The sequence below is a fragment of the Oncorhynchus keta genome, unplaced genomic scaffold (assembly GCF_023373465.1).
Source record: "Oncorhynchus keta strain PuntledgeMale-10-30-2019 unplaced genomic scaffold, Oket_V2 Un_contig_1397_pilon_pilon, whole genome shotgun sequence".
Classification (NCBI taxonomy): Eukaryota; Metazoa; Chordata; class Actinopteri; order Salmoniformes; family Salmonidae; genus Oncorhynchus; species Oncorhynchus keta.
Window position 1 is genome coordinate 142,501 of NW_026278468.1, and position 8,855 is coordinate 151,355.

Below are 8,855 nucleotides of genomic sequence, written 5' to 3' on the forward strand. Positions count from 1 at the left end.
GGAGAGATTAGAGAGACAGAGAGAGAGAGTAGAGAGAAAGAGATTAGAGAGAGAGAGCGAGCGATAGAGAGAGGAGAGAAAGAGAGTAGAGAGAAATAGAGAGAGGAGAGAAAGAGAGTAGAAAGATAGAGAGAGAGAGGGGGGAGAGTCGAGAGAAAGAGAGTAGAGAGAAAGAGAGAGAGAGACGGAGAGAGAGATTAGAGAGAAAGAGAGTAGAGAGAGAGTAGAAAGAGAGTAGAGAGAGAGTAGAAAGAGAGTAGAGAGAGAGTAGAAAGAGAGTAGAGAGAGAGAGAGGGGGGGGGAGAGTAGAGAGAAGGAGAGTAGATAGAGAGGAGAGAAAGAGAGTAGATAGAGAAAGAGAGTAGAGAGAGAGAGAGAGACTGAAAGAGAGAGTAGAGAGAAAGAGAGTAGAGAGAGAGAAAGAGAGTAGAGAGAAAGAGAGTAGAGAGAGAGAGAGAGAGAGACGGAGAGAGAGATTAGAGAGAAAGAGAGTAGAGAGAGAGTAGAAAGAGAGTAGAGAGAGAGAGTAGAAAGAGAGTAGAGAGAGAGAGAGGGGGGGGGAGAGTAGAGAGAAGGAGAGTAGATAGAGAGGAGAGAAAGAGAGTAGATAGAGAAAGAGAGTAGAGAGAGAGAGAGAGACTGAAAGAGAGAGTAGAGAGAAAGAGAGTAGAGAGAGAGAAAGAGAGTAGAGAGAGTAGAAAGAGAGTAGAGAGAGAGAGAGAAGAGAGAAAGAGAGTAGAGAGAGTAGAAAGAGAGTAGAGAGAGAGAGAGTGGGAAAGAGAGTAGAGAGAGAAGAGAGAGAGTTAATGAATCAACAACTTCACCCCAGCGACCTGAAGCTATTTACCAGCATCCTGTCTGAGGGGCACAAGTACCCTTCATACCCAGACCACCTCTGGAGTAGCAGACCGCAGGCAAGGGAAAGAGAGAGAGCATCCCAAAAGGCACCCTATTCCCTAAATAGTGCACTACTGTTGAGTCCTATTCGCCCTGGTCAAAAGTAGTGCACTCTATAGGAAATAGGGCTCCACAATGGGAGCAGTGAATGTATGCAGGAGTTGTAAGTGAAATGCCAACACATTGAGGTCGGAGCCCAAGACAGACAGACGGGCGGATAGACAGGGCACTCAATCATCTAGAGAGCAATCAGGGCTGCACACAGTCACACACGGCCGACTGGCACACATTCAGCCGCTGCGCCAGAGAGATGGAGGGAGAGGTTGAGAGGGATCTGAAGTGGGCAGTGTTCATCTGATGTGGCTGCTGTGTGTTCCTGGACACAACGTCCTGAGAGGACCAACCATAGAGCTGCTGTGTGTTCCTGGACACAACGTCCTGAGAGGACCGACCATAGAGCTGCTGTGTGTTCCTGGACACAACGTCCTGAGAGGACCGACCATTGAGCTGCTGTGTGTTCCTGGACACAACGTCCTGAGAGGACCGACCATAGAGCTGCTGTGTGTTCCTGGACACAACGTCCTGAGAGGACCGACCATAGAGCTGCTGTGTGTTCCTGGACACAACGTCCTGAGAGGACCAACCATAGAGCTGCTGTGTGTTCCTGGACACAACGTCCTGAGAGGAGAGGACCGACCATAGAGCTGCTGTGTGTTCCTGGACACAACGTCCTGAGAGGAGAGGACCAACCATAGAGCTGCTGTGTGTTCCTGGACACAACGTCCTGAGAGGAGAGGACCAACCATAGAGCTGCTGTGTGTTCCTGGACACTGCGTCCTGAGAGGACCGACCATAGAGCTGCTGTGTGTTCCTGGACACAACGTCCTGAGAGGACCGACCATAGAGCTGCTGTGTGTTCCTGGACACTGCGTCCTGAGAGGAGAGGACCGACCATAGAGCTGCTGTGTGTTCCTGGACACAACGTCCTGAGAGGAGAGGACCGACCATAGAGCTGCTGTGTGTTCCTGGACACTGCGTCCTGAGAGGACCAACCATAGAGCTGCTGTGTGTTCCTGGACACTGCGTCCTGAGAGGACCGACCATAGAGCTGCTGTGTGTTCCTGGACACTGCGTCCTGAGAGGAGAGAGGACCGAGGCAACCAATGTCTTTGTGTGTGTGCGCATCTTTCTTTCTGTCTAGGAATTTACGCTCTCACCCTACCACAGCCCCTGACAATGGACAACCTCTGTAAGCGTCGCTGCTGATAAGAAAATGAGTGTTTGTTTAGATGTGAGATTAGCCTTTGAGGAAATCAGCTGGACACTTGAAAATGTTTCTGGGTGTTGATAAACACCAGCTGTAGCCGATCGAAGACCGCAAGAGACAAACAGGTGTCAAACACAACCTCTGAGTCAGACCGTATGGGGGAAAAGCTTTACTCTGGAAATGAAAACAACATTGGAGGAAAGAATCAAATGTTATGTACGTAATCAGACAAACTGTGTTGTTCCGGTTTTATCTAAATAGGACTGACCCAAATAATGATGGAACGTTCCCATGAGTCATGCTGATTCCTGACATTCCAGGCATTCTTTTGGAAGTCAGCAGAATGTTTTGGTAGTTTGGTCGGAGCATTCTATTCTATATTATAAACCGGGTGGTTTGGTCGGAGCATTCTATTCTATATTATAAACCGGGTGGTTTGGTTGGAGAATTCTATTCTATATTATAAACCCAGTGGTTTGGTCAGAGCATTCTATTCTATATTATAAACTGGGTGGTTTGGTCGGAGCATTCTATTCTATATTATAAACCGGGTGGTTTGGTTGGAGAATTCTATTCTATATTATAAACTGGGTGGTTTGGTCGGAGCATTCTATTCTATATTATAAACTGGGTGGTTTGGTCGGAGCATTCTATTCTATATTATAAACCGGGTGGTTTGGTTGGAGAATTCTATTCTATATTATAAACCCAGTGGTTTGGTCGGAGCATTCTATTCTATATTATAAACCGGGTGGTTTGGTCGGATCATTCTATTCTATATTATAAACCGGGTGGTTTGGTCGGAGCATTATATTCTATATTATAAACTGGGTGGTTTGGTCGGAGCATTCTATATTATAAACTGGGTGGTTTGGTCGGAGCATTCTATATTATAAACTGGGTGGTTTGGTCGGAGCATTCTATTCTATATTATAAACCGGGTGGTTTGGTCGGAGCATTCTATTCTATATTATAAACTGGGTGGTTTGGTTAGAGCATTCTATTCTATATTATAAACTGGGTGGTTTGGTTGGAGAATTATATTCTATATTATAAACTGGGTGGTTTGGTCAGAGCATTCTATATTATAAACTGGGTGGTTTGGTCGGAGCATTCTATATTATAAACTGGGTGGTTTGGTCGGAGCATTCTATTCTATATTATAAACTGGGTGGTTTGGTTGGAGAATTCTATTCTATATTATAAACCGGGTGGTTTGGTCGGAGCATTCTATTCTATATTATAAACTGGGTGGTTTGGTCGGAGCATTCTATATTATAAACTGGGTGGTTTGGTCGGAGCATTCTATTCTATATTATAAACCGGGTGGTTTGGTCGGAGCATTATATTCTATATATTATAAACTGGGTGGTTTGGTCGGAGCATTCTATTCTATATTATAAACTGGGTGGTTCGAGCCCTGAATGCTGATTGGCTGACAGTCGTGTTATATCAGACCGTATACCATGGGTATGACAACACATGTATTTTTACGGTTAAAATGACATCGGTAAATAGTTTATAATAAGACACCTAGAGGGTTTTTGGTATATGCCTAATTTATCATGGCTATGGGCTGTAATCCAGGCACTCTGCGTTGTGTCGTGGCTATGAACATCCCGTGATATAGTGGCCATATACCACACGTGCCTTATTGCTTACGTATCTGTGATTCAGATTGTTCTGATCTAGGTCATCCTGGGTCGTCTTGTGTTATGTTGTGTCTGTCTCCGTGTGTGTGTGTGTGTGTGTGTACAGGGAGACTGACAGCCACAGAAGCCTGGATACCTGGGATATGAATGACAGTAGCCTAAACCTATCACTGAACTGGGTGAATGGAATATGAATGACAGTAACCTAAACCTATCACTGAACTGGGTGAATATGAATGACAGTAGCCTAAACCTATCACTGAACTGGGTGAATATGAATGACAGTAGCCTAAACCTATCACTGAACTGGGTGAATATGAATGACAGTAGCCTAAACCTATCACTGAACTGGGTGAATATGAATGACAGTAGCCTAAACCTATCACTGAACTGGGTGAATATGAATGACAGTAGCCTAAACCTATCACTGAACTGGGTGAATATGAATGACAGTAGCCTAAACCTATCACTGAACTGGGTGAATATGAATGACAGTAGCCTAAACCTATCACTGAACTGGGTGAATGGAATATGAATGACAGTAACCTAAACCTATCACTGAACTGGGTGAATATGAATGACAGTAGCCTAAACCTATCACTGAACTGGGTGAATATGAATGACAGTAACCTAAACCTATCACTGAACTGGGTGAATATGAATGACAGTAGCCTAAACCTATCACTGAACTGGGTGAATATGAATGACAGTAGCCTAAACCTATCACTGAACTGGGTGAATGGAATATGAATGACAGTAACCTAAACCTATCACTGAACTGGGTGAATATGAATGACAGTAGCCTAAACCTATCACTGAACTGGGTGAATATGAATGACAGTATCCTAAACCGATCACTGAACTGGGTGAATATGAATGACAGTAGCCTAAACCTATCACTGAACTGGGTGAATATGAATGACAGTAGCCTAAACCTATCACTGAACTGGGTGAATATGAATGACAGTAGCCTAAACCTATCACTGAACTGGGTGAATATGAATGACAGTAGCCTAAACCTATCACTGAACTGGGTGAATATGAATGACAGTAGCCTAAACCTATCACTGAACTGGGTGAATATGAATGACAGTAGCCTAAACCTATCACTGAACTGGGTGAATGGAATATGAATGACAGTAACCTAAACCTATCACTGAACTGGGTGAATATGAATGACAGTAGCCTAAACCTATCACTGAACTGGGTGAATATGAATGACAGTAGCCTAAACCTATCACTGAACTGGGTGAATATGAATGACAGTAGCCTAAACCTATCACTGAACTGGGTGAATATGAATGACAGTAGCCTAAACCTATCACTGAACTGGGTGAATATGAATGACAGTAGCCTAAACCTATCACTGAACTGGGTGAATATGAATGACAGTAGCCTAAACCTATCACTGAACTGGGTGAATATGAATGACAGTAGCCTAAACCTATCACTGAACTGGGTGAATATGAATGACAGTAGCCTAAACCTATCACTGAACTGGGTGAATATGAATGACAGTAGCCTAAACCTATCACTGAACTGGGTGAATATGAATGACAGTAGCCTAAACCTATCACTGAACTGGGTGAATATGAATGACAGTAGCCTAAACCTATCACTGAACTGGGTGAATATGAATGACAGTAGCCTAAACCTATCACTGAACTGGGTGAATATGAATGACAGTAGCCTAAACCTATCACTGAACTGGGTGAATGGAATATGAATGACAGTAACCTAAACCTATCACTGAACTGGGTGAATATGAATGACAGTAGCCTAAACCTATCACTGAACTGGGTGAATATGAATGACAGTAGCCTAAACCTATCACTGAACTGGGTGAATATGAATGACAGTAGCCTAAACCTATCACTGAACTGGGTGAATATGAATGACAGTAGCCTAAACCTATCACTGAACTGGGTGAATATGAATGACAGTAGCCTAAACCTATCACTGAACTGGGTGAATATGAATGACAGTAGCCTAAACCTATCACTGAACTGGGTGAATATGAATGACAGTATCCTAAACCTATCACTGAACTGGGTGAATATGAATGACAGTAGCCTAAACCTATCACTGAACTGGGTGAATATGAATGACAGTAACCTAAACCTATCACTGAACTGGGTGAATGGAATATGAATGACAGTAGCCTAAACCTATCACTGAACTGGGTGAATGGAATATGAATGACAGTAGCCTAAACCTATCACTGAACTGGGTGAATATGAATGACAGTAGCCTAAACCTATCACTAAACTGGGTGAATATGAATGACAGTAGCCTAAACCTATCACTGAACTGGGTGAATATGAATGACAGTAGCCTAAACCTATCACTGAACTGGGTGAATATGAATGACAGTCATCCAATAGGATGTAATAGACACAAGGCTCCTCCCTCATCTTAAACGTCACTGTTCTCTACATTATAAATTACTTGTTTTGTCACAAAAAAAACAACAAAAATAAACAGAAATTAAGCAAATTATTCCAATTTTAGCAAACAGGAAATGGAGGAGTGATTTCTGCATATTGCACCTTTAAAACGAGAGGAACAGTGTTCAACCTTTCAGACACAGAACAGACAGTAAATACCCAGGGGGCATTGCTACATTCCTCTGGGAAACATCCCACTGTCTCTGCTTTAGATCAGCTCAATCATATACCAAAACAAACACAAACCTACATATTCCTAATATGTCAGGGGGGTATACTGGGGGCGGGGATATACTGGGGGATATACTGGGGGGATATACTGGGGGGCGGGGATATACTGGGGGGATATACTGGGGGGTATACTGTAGAGGGGGGTATACTGGGGGCGGGGGGTATACTGTAGAGGGGGTATACTGGGGGATATACTGGGGGATATACTGGGGGATATACTGGGGGGATATACTGGGGGGGGTATACTGTAGAGGGGGAATATACTGGGGGTATACTGTAGAGGGGGATATACTGGGGGGATATACTGGGGGTATACTGTAGGGGGTATACTGTAGAGGGGGTATACTGGGGGATATACTGGGGGGATATACTGGGGGATATACTGGGGGGGGATATACTGGGGGGGTATACTGTAGAGGGGGATATACTGGGGGGTATACTGTAGAGGGGGATATACTGGGGGGGGTATACTGTAGAGGGGGGATATACTGGGGGGGATATACTGGGGGGGGGGTATACTGTAGAGGGGGGATATAATGGGGGGGTATACTGTAGGGGGGTATACTGTAGAGGGGGATATACTGGGGGTATACTGTAGAGGGGGATATACTGGGGGGATATACTGGGGGGTATACTGTAGGGGGGTATACTGTAGAGGGGGTATACTGGGGGATATACTGGGGGATATACTGGGGGATATACTGGGGGTATACTGTAGAGGGGGGATATACTGGGGGGGGTATACTGTAGAGGGGGATATACTGGGGGGTATACTGTAGAGGGGGATATACTGGGGGATATACTGGGGGTATACTGTAGAGGGGGGATATAATGGGGGTATACTGTAGGGGGGTATACTGTAGAGGGGGTATACTGGGGGATATACTGGGGGATATACTGGGGGGGATATACTGGGGGTATACTGTAGAGGGGGGGATATACTGGGGGGGGTATACTGTAGAGGGGGGGATATACTGGGGGGGGATATACTGGGGGGGGGGGTGTACTGTAGAGGGGGGGGATATACTGTAGAGCTGTGTGACGGTACTGAGGCCTCCACAGAACCTTCCAGACCACCACTTGATCTCTCTAACAGGGGGTCAAAGCTTATCGCCAGCTCAGTAATTAAACGGTGACAGTAATCAGTGAAGTTGATCATTTAAATGAACATTAAAACCTGGGTGCAGAGCGGGGAGCGCCTCGACGCACTCTTCATTAAGGAAAGATAATGGTTCTGAACGCTGAATGAACGCCGTGTGTGTGTGGTGTGTGTGTGGAGCGGGAGTGTGTGTGTTTGTGTGGTGCGTGTGTGTGTGTGTGGCGTGGGAGGACCGAGAGGATTGTATTGTAATATACATTTTCAATTACCAGCGTACCTCCAAAAGGGCTCTGAGTGTGAAGACATAGACATAGTAGTACACACTGCAGCCCCCCCAATCACTAAGACATAGACACAGTACACACTGCAGCCCCCCGTCACTAAGACACAGACACAGTACACACTGCAGCCCCCCCCAATCACTAAGACATAGACACAGTACACACTGCAGCCCCCCCATCACTAAGACATAGACACAGTACACACTGCAGCCCCCCCCATCACTAAGACATAGACACAGTACACACTGCAGCCCCCCACCCCGTCACTAAGACATAGACACAGTACACACTGCAGCCCCCCACCCCGTCACTAAGACATAGACACAGTACACACTGCAGCCCCCACCCCATCACTAAGACATAGACACAGTACACACTGCAGCCCCCCACCCCGTCCCCCCACCCCGTCACTAAGACATAGACACAGTACACACTGCAGCCCCCCACCCCATCACTAAGACATAGACACAGTACACACTGCACTGATGGCTGGGGGAAGCTGGGAGTCAGGGAGAGAGCAGTAGATGAGGGCTGGGGGAAGCTGAGAGTCAGGGAGAGAGCAGTAGATGAGGGCTGGGGGAAGCTGGGAGTCAGGGAGAGAGCAGTAGATGAGGGCTGGGGGAAGCTGAGAGTCAGGGAGAGAGCAGTAGATGAGGGCTGGGGGAAGCTGGGAGTCAGGGAGAGAGCAGTAGATGAGGGCTGGGGGAAGCTGGGAGTCAGGCAGAGGAGGAGGACTGAGGATGTGTCCTGGGTGACTAAATTGGGCCTAATAGCATGCAGTGACATGTTAATAACATCGGTGCTTTACTGTCTCTGACCAGGATAGGGATGTCTGTCTGGACGAGAGGGAGAAGGGATGATAGGAGGGATGAGAGAAGGGATGATGGGATGGAGGAGAGAAGGGATGATATGATGAATGAGAGGAGGGATGAGAGAAGGGATGATGAGATGGATGAGAGGAGGAATGAGAGAAGGGATGGA

General features: G+C 45.9%; 1 long non-coding RNA gene across 1 annotated transcript; it reads right to left on the minus strand.

The window, feature by feature from the left end:
- Positions 1 to 4,329: 4,329 nt before the first annotated feature.
- LOC127918301 (uncharacterized) lies at positions 4,330 to 6,126 on the minus strand. The gene is made up of 3 exons (XR_008099740.1): positions 5,985 to 6,126; positions 5,854 to 5,937; positions 4,330 to 4,536 (listed from the first exon to the last, which is right to left on the minus strand). It is a non-coding gene; the product is annotated as an uncharacterized LOC127918301 (long non-coding RNA).
- Positions 6,127 to 8,855: the final 2,729 nt, after the last annotated feature.